Genomic DNA, 14,730 nt, shown 5'->3' with positions numbered 1-14,730 from the left:
GTATTTATTTGGTAGGCACTTGGTGAAATGTAAAAATTAAAATAACCACTAGGTCTCAACAGAAAAAGACAAAACTTCACTGTAACACTTTATTTACAAAAAGCTACAATGATACATATGAATATGACTCACTCATGGTGAAAGGAAGCTGCAGGGGAAGGTCTCTCTCTCTCTCTCAGCTCAACAGTCAGGAACTCACATTACTGAACTATGTGTGTTTGTGGGTGTGTCCATTTACGACAGTAATGTAACCAACGTCGGGTACAGGGACATGAGAAATGGGCGTAGCTTAGTTAACAGCTAGAGAGGCAAGATGTGGGAATGACAATTACACAAAGATATCGCTCAGTGAAACACACTGCCTATACATAGTCACTTATGAACCAATGACGAATGTTTTGAACATAGCTCGTTTCTACTCTTAGTGAATACGTGACATTACATGCCATCAAAATAAAATTTTTCATGGAAACTTGACATCCCTCGTGAAAAAACTTAAACACGGGACTGTCTTGTGGTGTGCATGCGTGAAGGAAGCGAGCAAAATGTTGAATGCCAGTATTTACTCAGCATTAAATTTCTGCCCACATAGAAACTGGATGAGTCTAGATACCCACTAGGCGTACTTTACAGTCTGAACAGACAATGTATTAAGAACCAAATTTGCACTAAATGTAGCAGAAATTAAATAATATAGGGTCACTGGAAGGACAGGTTGCCATCACATGCCATCAGTGATATTTTAATTTCCATTTATGATAAATATAAACACTTCACGATACGTTATATATACGTGTTCTATTTGTATTATTTATATTTCGGCACATCTATCACGTTAAATTCAACGAGTCACAAAGAGTCTACTAAAACTGTTGAGAAACTCTTAGGTGACACAGTACAGTATAGCACATTTCACAACATATAATGCCTCAAGTGGGGTTGGTGGAGGATTAGTGCCCCTCCCTGTAAAACAATTAACTCTAAGCCCTTGGCCACCCCGTTTGGGATACATGGTGTCTGGCAATGAATGAATGAAAAACATTTTCACACAACAGTATAGATATTTAACAAAGAAAAATATGCTTTTTAAACAGCGCGGGGAATGTGTTTACTGCAACAGTAGAGCCATCTAGCGGAATACTAGCTTTGAAAGCACCCCATTAGCAAGAAACAATGAAATCAATCCTAGGAGTCAAAGGACTATAGTAGCCGCAGCGAGAAATGAACGCTGTGGTGGGGCAGCCGGTATGACCGGGGATTCCCCCACTGTAGCCATATCTACATGTCACCGACCATCGGCCACCGCTGCAGCCCCGCTCCATGATCCTTACCCTGTGTCTCTGGCTTTCTCTTTCTCTCTCGGTTTCTATATAAACTGGTGTATTTCCGAAACTAATTATGAAATTATTATGACTTTTGTTCCACACCACCTTTGAGGTAAAAATCAAGGAGAGTTTTCTGTATAATGGTTTCCCCCGCCTCCTAAATGTGGCATATGAGCGGGGGAGTGCGGCCTTGCCGATACCTCCGCCTGACCTATAATTATACACTCGCCAGAACTGACCTGCCCTCAGACAAGGGGGGGGAAACCTTTATACAGAAAACTCTCCTTGATTTTTACCTCAGTGGTGGTGTGGAACAAAAGTCATAATAATTTCATAATTAGTTTCGGAAATACAGCAGTTTATATAGAAACCGAGAGAGAAAGAGAAAGCCAGAGACACAGGGTAAGGATCATGGAGCGGGGCTGCAGCGGTGGCCGATGGTCGGTGACATCCTACCTCTATGGTCGGTGACATGTGGATATGGCTACAGTGGGGGAATCACCGGATGACCGGCTGCCCCACCACAGCGTTCATTTCTCGCCGCGGCTACTATAATCTGATTGAATGAGATATAGTGTAGTTCTTAACTGGGGATATTTCTTGCTGAAACTACTCATTAGAAGATGTGTTGGTTCATACCTATTTGTACTGAGTATGCGTGTGGGGGAGACTGGGGGCTTATACTGAGGCTAATCAAAATCTGTCACAAACAAATCAATTTGCCATCAATTAATGGTAACAAAGTATGCACATTACTAATAATCATGTCAATACCACGTCACTCGACATCAAAATTAGAGAAATAAAATAATTGGTTTATGATATTTATCAACAATGAAATTCCCTAAAGTAATATTTTCATCTCACCAGAAAAAGCTGGGTCATTCCACGAAGATGTCAACCTTTTGTGTCAAAATCAGAACTGCTTAAAAGTATATAAATTATACATCATTCTAAAGCTTAATCATTGAATTTTATAAATCTGAAGAGGAAAAGAGCCTAAACTGTCAACTAAGGGTGCTGCATAAAAAACTGTCATGTCACCAAAGAAAAATCAATGCTGAATTTAGGAATTTTCATAACATCATTGACCAGAGTATGTTATTGTTTGGAATGCTGATACTGTGTTTTATTGAAAATACATCTGAGTTGTGATTGACACTACAGTTGTTTACATATATGTTGTGGTCAGAATGTAGCATGACCTTTAAATGGAAGTATTTCAGGAGTAACATGTCTCAAGTTTTTTTCCAATTTTTCCCATACACAGCTAACAAACTGGAGAATACCAACATAACTTTACTGTATATTATAAATAGGTATCCCAAGGCCTTAATAACGTAACGTTTGGATACTTTGAAACAAACCCTGGTAAGCTATATGGTGCGTCACACACGTTACATGCCCACTGTGAGGAACGTTACCAGAAAATGATGTAACGTTTCTCATGCACACCTTTGAACAAAAAATCAAAGTAGCTGCACTGAAGTCCAATGATAAAACCCCTGTGTTTAATTTAGTAATTCAGTATGGCTACAAAGCCATATGTTGTAGCAGCCGTGGCTCAGTGGGTTAGAGCGCTCCGCTCTGACCGAAGGGTTAGAGGATCGAATCCACCCAAGGGTCATTGGTAGACATCAGGAAGGGCATCCGGTCATAAAATGCTACACGCTCCAAACCAAAGTCCTCTACCCAGGGGCAACGCCTTAGCCCTTATCCAAAAAAGGGGTACCTGGCGTAAAACTCACTCTAAAGCCATATGCAGTAATTTCAAATACAGCCTCACAGTCTAGCCTTGAAGTTCAGGTGTTTAATGCTTTTTTGATTATTTGAATTCTGCTGGTAATCATTTTACACAAGTATCACTGTGGACTGATGGGACAGCAGCCCACTTCAAGAATAGGTACTCTATGGCAGCTCTAACTTTTTACAAAGACATCCACAACTGCACTGCTGAATGGAACTTTCAAGAAAGTTATCATGGCAAGGGCCCTCATGATGGGACTGGGGCTTTACTAAAATGGAATGTCTACAGGCGAGTTTTGCAAGGTCGCTGTACAGTAAGGTCTGCTGTAGAATTTTATGAGGAGGCTGACAAATAACAGATAAAACTGAACTAATGTATGTGTCTACTGAATATATAAACATTGAGAAGTCAAAATATGTAGAGATCTGGAAAAAATGTAAGGCAGCAAAATCCATTCAGCAGTGCAGGTCAGTAAAACCTCTTGGCCACTATAAAGTAGCAATGTATCATTTGACTGCAGACCAATCACCTTTTAAGCAGTGTTGTCTTCTGGAGACTGGCTATGACCCACAATCTGACGCCAGTACTAGCAGTGACAGGGAAAGTACACCATCTCTTGCAGAAATGTCAGACTCATTCATGTCCCAGCCTGAGTCACAGAGTACTACTGATATTGAGACAACACGAAAACCATCCCCAGGTAACTATGTACTAGTTCATTACACTACCAAGAAGTTGTCAAAGCATTATGTTGCAGTGGTAGAATCAGATCCGGAGCCAGGGATGTTCGAAGTTAATTATTTAAGAACGAGAGGCACTGACAGAATGGGTGATAGCCAGTTTCATTTTCCTGACAACCCGGACAGAGACGAGATCTAAGAGGATATGGTTGTGCAGGTATTGCCAACTCCTCATGTGTCAAAAATGATACACACATTCAAAGGGGTGAACTTTCCTTCCTCAATCAATTAGTCTAAAAGGATGAATTTTCCATCTTCGATGAGCAAATAGTTGACCTTTAATTTTTGTGTTGTTTATATCACTGGAGTGATATACAGGCAAGCTTATCATGTAACTTTCACATCAATTACTGGCTGTAGGGTTACCTACATGTTATAAGGTAAGTTACGTTCATAATATTCAAAATTACACTGTTCTTTTCCGCTGCATCACCCCTAACCCTGCTTTACAAGAATCATGTTTTGGTTAATCTATCATGTGTTTCACATTAATACATGATTTACATTGTTTTGTGATACTTACAATTACTGTAACCTTCATAAGAAATGATTTATATGAAAAACAAAAATTGCACAAGTAACGGTTCTCACTTTTCCTGTAAAGTGTCTCATGGTCACATTTTCCTTAACAGTAGCAAAATTCTTAGGAGAAATAGAGTATGCTGGGTAAGGTTATGATCCTCATACATTGACATATTACTGATATAAAACACTTCTTGACTGAACCAGTAAAATCAAAGAGATTGAAAATAATCATGCAAAGTAAAAGGTGGGGTAGCGTCGCGGTAATGTTTCTCAAGCCACTTTTAAAAATCTATATAAAATCAGAATACAAACATATAAATAATCTGATTATGGCATACTGTAGTGTGTGGTGTTGGTACTATACCTTGCAAATGGCAGTTATTTATATTGCCTACATAAGAAAATACAAGTGAGAGTAGATCAGTAACTTGTCTCTGATGTAACGTTGCTCATGATGGAAGGACCCAGTTGTATAGTAAAACTGCTGAAAAGTAAAACAGTCTGAGAGAAGTAATCTTAAGTGAATTAACTTCTCAAATCAATCATTAGTTTAAGTAAAAATACACTCAACCCTGCTATATGAACGGCTATGCAATCATTTGCTTATGTAGTCTTAACATTTTAGTACACTTTTTTTTTTTTTTAACCAGCCGCATCCCGTCGACGTGAATTAACGTCCACACGTTTTGTCACTGCCAATCCAGGGACAATGCCTTACCCAGCATGACCTCCTCCCCCCCCTGAATGCCCTTTTCTCAGCAATTCACCTGTTATCAGTGACCTGGCCAGTAAAGCCATGTCATACCACGGTACGAAATTCAGGGCCAGAGTGATTCCCCAATCAATGACAATGTGGAGGACAAACATTAGAGGAAGAAACAGTCAGAAATGATGATCAGGTAATATGGCAAAAAAAGGTCAGAATGGTGATGAGTTAGTGAGTGAAACAATGCTTATAATGCCTATTTTACCGTTTGAAACCAATATACTCTCGTACTACATATAAATTCGTACCAAATAAATAAATAAATACCATTTATGAGTGGTGTGGAATAGTTATCCTCCCATAGAACTCGTTTTCTTGCAGCCAGCCTGATAGAAAACCCTGTAAGGGTATTTTAAACCTCAGGTGAGCGATTTCTCTATGAATTTTCAATGTTTCTCACCAAAAGCGGAGGTTTGAGTCAAAACAAAAAATTTTCCAAAAATGGTCAGGATTGGGGGGAGACAGTGGTGGAAAAGTGGTCGGGATGGGGCGGGTTAATGATAAACTTGCCATTTTCGCCTATACAACAACTACAATGATCTACAAAACACCTGTTCAATGTACAATCATCATTTTCACTTACTTGATAGTGACTGATACAGTATATGATCTATCATTATCTGATTGTTTTTCCAATAGTAAACCAACAGCATAGTGAGGTACCCATGTGATGGAAATTAACTTAGCCAATTAAGCTATAAAGTTATCTACCTCATGCATGCACTGTAGATCAGTCTGTGCATACAGTGCCTGGAGGAGCAGCACAGGCCACACCATCTCCCATCATACACTCACTGCTGATGGCCTTGTGAACTCTTCACCTGCTCTCTTATCTCTCACCTGCAATACACCATACACATTTATAGAGTCAATATGTTCATGAATGGTAGTTGGTAGCAACCATCATTCACTCACTTGATGTAGTGCTGCCTACTTCTTCCACTATCTTTATCATCCTTTTTCTGTGTCTGCCTTCCTCTTTTCCTATTTCCCCCATCTTTCCTATTGCTTTTTATTACTCTTCTTTCCTTTTCAGGTGGTTTTACACTGAGTGACAAGCCTAATGGCTTCCTGTAAGTTAGGAAACCTTTTACAACACTGGATGGTAACTATAAAACCAAACCATATGTGTTCCCTACATGTCAACAAGTGGACTGGCAAATGGTTAGTGACCCTCCCCATAAAACAACTACCTCAAAGACAAACAGCCACTCCTTATAGGATTATGGCAATGGCTATAGATATGGAGATGAATAATGATAATTATCTGTAATGAACAGTACTGTACTTCAAGTTATTAAGAAAATGAAGTCATAACTGAGGCTAAGAGACATGATCTGAATTACACTCACACTGGAGCCTGATTTAATCCAAACTACACCCACACTAGAGCTGGATATAATCCAAATTACACTCACACTGGAGCTAATTAAACTCACACATATAATACTTATTACAGTACATTCAAAAAACAATTACCTACTGTGAGTTTCAACTGATCATACATTTTTCACTTTAAAGTTCCCTTTTTTGATGAACTCTGAGGTGGAGGCTTTATGTAATCTTATGACACAATTCAAAATTTTACCCCTTTGAAAACAATACAAGTGATGTCCTCATATGTTTATTCTTCTTCTTACCTGATGATTTTATTCAGCTTAGGAAAGGCCACTTATACTGAAGGGATACTTTAAAGCTATATCTAACCCTTGCAGTTCAAAAATGCTACCTCTAGGCTCAATAAAACCGTTAAGGGATGAACAAATTGAAAAAGACATCCCAGGGCTCAGTGGGTTAAATAATGACTGAGTTGATGAGTGGGTGCACTGCTTCCTGTCCCCAGTTAAAGTGGCCTGGATTCTGATCAGCAAAGGAAGCTCACAAACACTTCTTATTTCTGGGCATGGCATATTAGTATTCGTTCAAGTTCTATATGCAAATTATATAATGTCTGAATGAAATAAATAATGCAAGAGGGCAAAATTAATGTGCAGTATGGTAAAACACACATTAGAAAATTAGTATGTAGTATGGCACAACATACTGTACCACAGAACATTAATGTTTAGTATGGCAAAACATACGAGGTCCGTTCAGAAAGTCTCCGATCTTAGGCTCTAAAAAAGTAAATAACTAACCTGTTGGGCAAGGATACTAATCCCCTTCAAAGTTGGCTCCTTCAGACTTGACACATGTAGTCCAGCACTCTTTCCACAGTTGGTTTTCAGTATCTCCAGCAGGTGCTTTGTCACATTTGTCTTGATCTCTTCTCTTGGGTGAACATTGCTCAAGACATGTTGGAGTGTGCAAATTGCAATACACACTTTCTGATGACTGTTATCACTGGTGATCAGACTTGGGTGTACTGGTATGACCCAGAAACCGCAGCACAGTTGTCCAAGTGGAAGCATGCAGGGTCGCCTCGGCCAAAAAAAGCAAGATAGGTCCGCAGCAAGGTGAAATGCACTCGCATGTTGACATTTTTTTTTTTTTCCCTATCGTGGTGTTGTGCCTCACAAATACACACCAGAAGGCCAGACTGTCAACAAACATTACTACCTTGACATTATCCGTCACCTTCATGACGCAGTTTGGCGGAACAGACCAGACCTTTGAAAAGCAGCAAGTTAGAATCTGCACCATGACAACACCCCTGCCTATTCTTCTCAACTGATTCAGGAATTTTTGGCCAAACACAACATCCCGCAGGTTCGGCAGGCTCCCTACTCACCAGACAAGGCTCCATGTGACTTTTGGTTATTCCCAAAGCTCAAAACTCCAATGAAGGGGTCCCAGTTTGAGAGAGAAGAGATCGTGACAAATGCGACGAAGCACCTACAGGAGGTATCGAAAACCAACTCTGAAAAATGTTTCAAGCAGTGCAAAGAGTGCTGGGCTGTGTGTGTCGTCAGAAGGGACCTATTTTAAGCAGGATTGGTGTGTAAGCTCAACATGTTACCTGGTACAGGTAGCTCTTTATTTTTTTAGAGCCTAAGGTTGGATACTTTCAGAACAGACCACTTATCTGGGAAAATTAATCTGTAGTATGACAAAACTTATCAGGGAAAATTATTGTGTAGCTACTGTAATGACAGTACATACAGAAAATTAGTATGCATTATGACAAAACATAGCAAGGAAAAGTAATGTGTAGTATGACAAAACATAGCAGGGAAAAGTAATGTGTAGCATGACAAAACATAGCAGGGAAAAGTAATGCGTAGTATGACAAAACATAGCAGGGAAAAGTAATGTGTAGTATGACAAAACATAGCAGGGAAAAGTAATGTGTAGTATCACAAAACATATCAGGGAAAAGTAATGTGTAGTATGACAAAACATAGCAGGGAAAAGTAATGTGTAGTATGACAAAACATAGCAGGGAAAAGTAATGTGTAGTATGACAAAACATATCTGGGAAAAGTAATGTGTAGTATGACAAAACATATCTGGGAAAAGTAATGTGTAGTATGACAAAACATATCTGGGAAAAGTAATGTGTAGTAAGACAAAACATAGCAGGGAAAAGTAATGTGTAGTAGATATGACAAAACATAGCAGAGAAATGTAATGTGTAGTGTGATGAAACATATAAGAGAAAATTAATGCATAATATGGGAAAAACAAATAGAAGAATATTAATGTGTAGTATGGTAAATAAATCACTAAAGAAAAGGTACTATGAAGCGTCCTGAACAGATAAGAATGTGGAATGAACAGTCACACTGTTGAGATTTGTAAATTTACCGGTACCTTAATGCTTTGGGACACTATTACTAGCTAATAGCACTGGAAAATAACAATCTATAGAACCTGGTACAGCTTGATTGGCCATTACTGTGAACAGTAACAGACTGATTGTCCTGCAGAGAAGGGACAAGTTTTGCCTGAGAAATCTGCAAATAACGGAAGTAATATGGTGTGCAATAGCTCAATGTAGGTTTTAAATTTCAGCAGTAATACTCATGAAATAATTCTCTGGAACTAATGACAGATAGTTCATGACTGGCAGGGCAACTTACACCTCTGTGGAAGCCATCTTGACGGTGTGACAGTACTTAAGTTGTCCCAATGCTACACACCTGGCTACACAAATGAGACTGTTTTCCTGAACTTGAAACTTTGTATGAATGTGTATGAAATTATTTACCCAAGAAAAACCGAACAAAATGCTGCAATATTCTACCTAAAGTACAGTTACCATACAAAACAAAACCTAACTAATGTACAATCAATAATATGTACCACAGTGATGCAATATTTCCAAATTTCCACTTGGAATGAAGTGTGTCCAGGATCTTTTGTTATTTTTTATGGATTACTTTGTTTTTGTTGACTTGAAGAAGGCCTTTGACAGTCCCTTGAGGTGGTAATGTGGGCAATGAGAAAGTTTGGGATCGAGGAGTGGCTGGCCAAGGTGGGTGTGGCTACGTACGTATGTGCTTGCATCCAGGTAAGAGTGAATGGAGATTTGAGTGATGAGTTTTCTGTGAATGTTGGTCTGCATTAGGGGGTCAGTTCTGAGGCCCTTGTTGTTTATCATGGTACTTGAAGCCCTCTCATGTGACTTCAGAAATGGACTCCCGTGGGAGACGTTGTATGCCGATGATTTGGTGTTGATTGCAGAGAATGAAAGGGAGGCGAAGGAAAGATTTAGGAAGCAGAGAGATGGTATGGGACACAAGGGCTTGAGAGTAAATGCAGAAAAAACAAAGGTGATGGTACCTAGGGCTGGTGGCAGTACTGTCAAACAGGAGGGAGAGTGGCCATGTGCGATCTGCCACAAAGGCATGGGAAATAATTCCATCTTGTTCATTGTTTGTGATAAGTGGAAGCACAACAGACGTAGTGGTATTAGCGGTACACCGCCAGATAATGCTGATTTCATGTGTGCAGTGTGTTGGGGAAAGCATGTGGAGATTGTCGGATGTAAGAGGGCTGATCTTGCTAGCGAGTCTCTTGGGTATGTGGAAGAGTTTTGTTATCAGGGAAACATGTTACGTGCTGGAGGTGAAGCTGGAGCTAGCTCTCTGGCTACAGTGAGGAGTGGCTGGAAAAAGTTCAGGGAGCTGTTGTATCTGACACTGAGGGCTCTCCCTCCACGTTAAAGGATCTTTGTATGCGCATGTGTTAGGAGTGTAATGCTGTATGGTAGTGTGACCTAGGCAGTAAAGGAAAAGGATATTCGCGGGCTCAAACAAACAGAAATGACAATGATTAGGTGGATGTGCAATGCGTCCTTAAGTGCGAGGCCTGGGGATGGATAGGTTTATGATGGAAGAGTTAAGAGATAGGATGGGACTGGAGTGTACTGGTGTTGTGATGAGGAGGGGCAGATTGAAGTGGTCTGGGCATGTGGAGAGGATGGGGGATGACAATTGGGTGAGGAAAGTGAGAAGTGTTAACATTAGGGGTAGGGCTGCAAGAGGTAGACCGAAAAAGACCTGGGATGAGGTCACTGAGCATGACCTCATGGATAAGGGACTGAATAGGGTGGCTGCTAGGGCTTAAGCAGTATGGAAAGCCGCTATTACATGACTAAGGCTGACACATGCAAACATATTGGAGACTTTAAAAAACGAAAATGAAAATGATTAGCATACGTAGTAGGTTTTAAAAAAATGTTCATAAGTAAGAGGTTCCATTATTGTTCGTTCTGTATATGGATGGGGATATAACGGAGATACAAGGTAGGGCAGTGGATGCTGTAGCAGCCCTAATGAGAGAAGGCAGCATCTGGAAACTTCCTGTACTGTTGTTGGTAAATGATATTGTACTGTTAAGTATAAAGGGAAACAGCAAGGGTTGATGAATAAGTTTGGGAGAATGTGTAAGAAACAGAATTCAAAGGTAAATGTAGGGAAGAGTAAAGTTATGGTCTTGGAGAGAAATGAAGTCACTGAATGTACAGTAAGTTTGGATGATGAGGAAATGGAAAATGTGAGTGCATTTAAGTAATGGTACTTGGGTAGTGTCATGAGTTAGGATGGAAGTTTGGAGGATGAAGTACTTGAAAGGGTACAACAAGGAAGAATGGTCGCTGGTTCTTTGAAAGCAGTGGTAAGAAATTGGGAATTGAGCATGGAAGTAAAAAGGTTGCTACATAATAGCACTGGTATTGTGATGCAAACGCTTAATGTACCTTACAGAAGTGAAGCTTGGATCTTGTTGGAAGGACACAAGTCAAGAGTGAGAGCAGTGGAAATGAGTTATTTGAGAAGAGCATGTGGAGTCACATGGAAAGACAGACTGACAAATGAGGAAATTTGTGGTGTGGATGTGATAGAAAGCGTCAGGAGAAATACACTGAGGTGGTTTGGCCATGTGGGGAGGATGGAGAGCAAGAGACTAACGAGGAAAGTGTATGTGAGTGAGGTGGAGAAGGGGAGAGGAAGGGGAAGGCTGAGGATGAGATGGAATGGTGGAATGGAGAGGTGGAGGGGGGGACAGGGAGAGGGAGGCTGAGGATGAGGTGGAGGGACAGAAAGTAGAGGTATAAAAGAGAGGGGGGGGTGAGCTGAGCGGGAGGACAGTGAAATGGCAAAGGAGAGGGTGACAGGGAGGTGATTTGTTTGTGGCCACCCCTTGAACGATTAAAGCATATGGCAATAAATAGATTGATTATTGTACATAATGCTGCGCTTATCTCATATTTTTGTGGTAGGTGGTGGCGACCATCATTCACTCACTTGATGTAATACTGCCTACTTCTTCCTTCACTTTTTTCATTCTTTTTCTATTTCTGCCCTCTCTTCCCATTTCTCACATCTTTCCTGTCACTTTTTATTACCCTCCTTTCATTCTCGGGTGGCTTGACACTGAGTTACAAGCAGATGGTTTCCTGTAAGCCATAAAACCATTTATAACACTGGGTGGTAACCATATAACCAACCCACACGTTACCTATATGTCAACAAGTGGGCTGACAGAGGGCTAGTGCTGCTCCCTTTAAAATGATGTAACTCAAAGACAAATGGTCACCCCTTATAGAATTATGGCATCTGCCTATAGATAGACAGATCTTATATTTTATGGAATATCAAGTTATTTAGTTTAATCACCAAGCAGTTTTGCTATCTATCTATCCATCTATTGCCAGATGCCTTAATCCCATAAGGGGTGGCCACAAACAAACGGCCTCCATGTTGCCCTGTCCCCCGTCATTTCACTGCCCTATTCCCAGCTCACACCCCTCTCTCATATACCTTTCCATTCCATCTCTCCATCTCATTGTATTTTAATGGATGTCTCCTGTGTGATGTACTGTATGTCAAGACTTGCTTCAGACTCACACCTACTTTCACCATCGAATGGCTGTGAGACTGCACTGGGATTAATCAATGCTCTTAATGCATGATGCTGTTTTGGCACAAGTGTCATGCAATGCATATTTTAGTTTGCATGCTGTTACGTAGGTTAGGTTCACTGGGGGATCTGATGGATAAAGCCCCTGGTTGGGCATCCACTATTAGCCTAACTGGGGGAGGAGTCTGGAGAGGCTTCACCCCCTCAGTTTGGTGACAAGCCTTCCTAGACAGGTATCCGTGGACGTGTATGGTAATTGCGTACATGTGTGTGTGTGTGGAGCACTGACACATTCACTAAGTGGGTTCAGTTGATAGTAAACACACCATTGCTGTTGTTGTTCAGGTGGCTTTACTTAATATCACAATGTAGGTATATTTTGATTGTTTTATTTCTTCTGTCAAATATGAAATGCTGAATACCTGCAATGTACCTACCGTAGTGCTAAAATTACTTTGGTTAAGAACGTTGGTTTTAAGAAAACTGGTAGAATAACCGTCGAACATATTTACTCTCTAACCTAACTGATTTAACCACGAAGCATAACCATAAGAATATCAATTTTGTTGGGTATCTGGCGGGAATAAGACAAAATACTAACAAATCAGACAAGATAAAGTGCCAAAGGTCCATCACTTCCCACACTCAAAAAAGGTCGCCTTTTGCAAGGATAACCATCGGCATATAAACAGAGCCATTTATCAAACTTATGAGCTCAATGCATTTAAGAAAGTATAAAAGTGGCCCCCCCCAAAAAAAAAAATAATAATAATAATAACCATGAAATAGGGGATGCCACAGCTCTCAAAATCCCATCCGGAATTAAAGTTGGGCTCATCCTATTTCAGCTACAAAAAATGACATCGATAATTTTAACAAACGCGACGTGTATGATGGTTCACACATACCAGATGGAATAATCAGCCGATACGGTCCTCGGTACAATCCCTGATATGGTTATGTCATGCTGCAACACAACGTGCACTCCTCAGTGTCATTGAGTACGTTGCCAAATCCAAATTCACGAAAAAGCTAAACTCGCTCGAAAACAACTAGAATCGCTAAAAATAAAACTTTTCATAAGATCAATAAAAACTACTAAAATCTCTAGATTACAGATAAAAATGTATAATATAGATTATCGCTAGACGTAAATAATGCTATATAAATGGAACGAATATATTTAGATCTAGCGAAAAGCGCTAACTTGGTGGCCAGTGTTGCCAAAACACCCACTGTGCCCTATAAAACTCAGTGGAAAATATCGCAACCCAAATCACCCTAGTCCGAGTTCTCAATAACTGATTCTCAAAATTCCTAAACTATTTTTCATCCCCTCTTCATCTATTCATCATCCAGTCCTTTTTTGGTCCACCACAAGCATAAGAGCCCGGGCTACTTCACGTCGAGGGCGATCATGCACTTGGAAACCCTTATAGACTCAGTCCAGTTGGAGCAATTTCCACTAGTTAAACCACCAGGTCATTTGGTTGCCACCCAAAGCAGTAAATGGTTCTCTGGTTTACAGGAAACTAAGTGAAATACCCACCCCAGGAGGAGACCCCGGGGAGGGCGAGACATCCACCCCAGGAGGAGGCCACGGGGAGGCGCACAAGGGCCCCGAGCCACACAGGCCCACGTCCCCCGCTGCCATATGTCCCACTTCCACCCAGCAGGACCAGCGAGGAGTTCATCGCCCCGCTGCATTACCCTCCAACCAAGACAGCACACACCAGACTCGGGGTGGGATTTGTTACAACACAGTCCCAAGTAGGCCCTCGGTAACGTCCATCGGACTTGCCACTAGAGGAGGAATGACCACTGGTCTTCCTATACCTACACACCCCAAGGGGAGCAGCAGCACAGTAACATCCTCGAGGGGTGCCCCACAGCCGACCCTGGGCCCGGATCCTCCTCCAGGACTCCCACCACAGCCAAGGGCAGGTGCCGTGCAGTGCGCCTCTTAGCCCTTTTTGGCCCCAGTCCCAAGGGCCACCACACTCCTAAGGCCCCTGCCAGGAAGGGGCCACCCACCACGCCGCCCTCCAGCCTACACCAGACCCCAGAGTGTGCAGCCTGAGACCAGCACCTCTACCGCGAGCACACCCCTGATGGCCCTCCTCCCACACCTGGCCGTCACCTGCACTTACCTGCGATCTAGCCTTTGTGTGCCCCAGTGCCCCACTCATATAGTGTTATTGACTCTGTGCAACACTTGTGCCCCGTCCATAGTGTTATAGACTCTGGGCAATACTTGTGCCCCGTTCATAGTGTTATAAACTCTTACGTGTGATACTTGTAACCCACCTATAGTTTTATAAA

At 41.3% G+C, this 14,730-nt stretch overlaps 1 long non-coding RNA gene across 1 annotated transcript in view; it reads right to left on the bottom strand.

Annotated features, from left to right (window-relative positions):
• Positions 1-13,369, bottom strand: part of LOC145390621 (uncharacterized) — a 26,916-nt gene extending 13,547 nt beyond the window's left edge. The window contains exons 1-2 of the long non-coding RNA XR_013895699.1: positions 13,317-13,369; positions 5,815-5,943 (exon numbers count right to left, since the gene is read on the bottom strand). This is a non-coding gene — a long non-coding RNA (uncharacterized LOC145390621). The remainder of the gene's footprint in view (positions 1-5,814; positions 5,944-13,316) is intronic.
• Between the last annotated feature and the right edge of the window lie 1,361 nt (positions 13,370-14,730).

This window comes from Coenobita brevimanus, chromosome 15 (genome assembly GCF_032717465.1).
Source record: "Coenobita brevimanus isolate Jiangsu-jjx chromosome 15, ASM3271746v2, whole genome shotgun sequence".
Lineage (NCBI taxonomy): Eukaryota > Metazoa > Arthropoda > Malacostraca > Decapoda > Coenobitidae > Coenobita > Coenobita brevimanus.
Note: the sequence above shows the minus strand (reverse complement) of the source record. Positions and strands in the feature narration are given on the sequence as shown.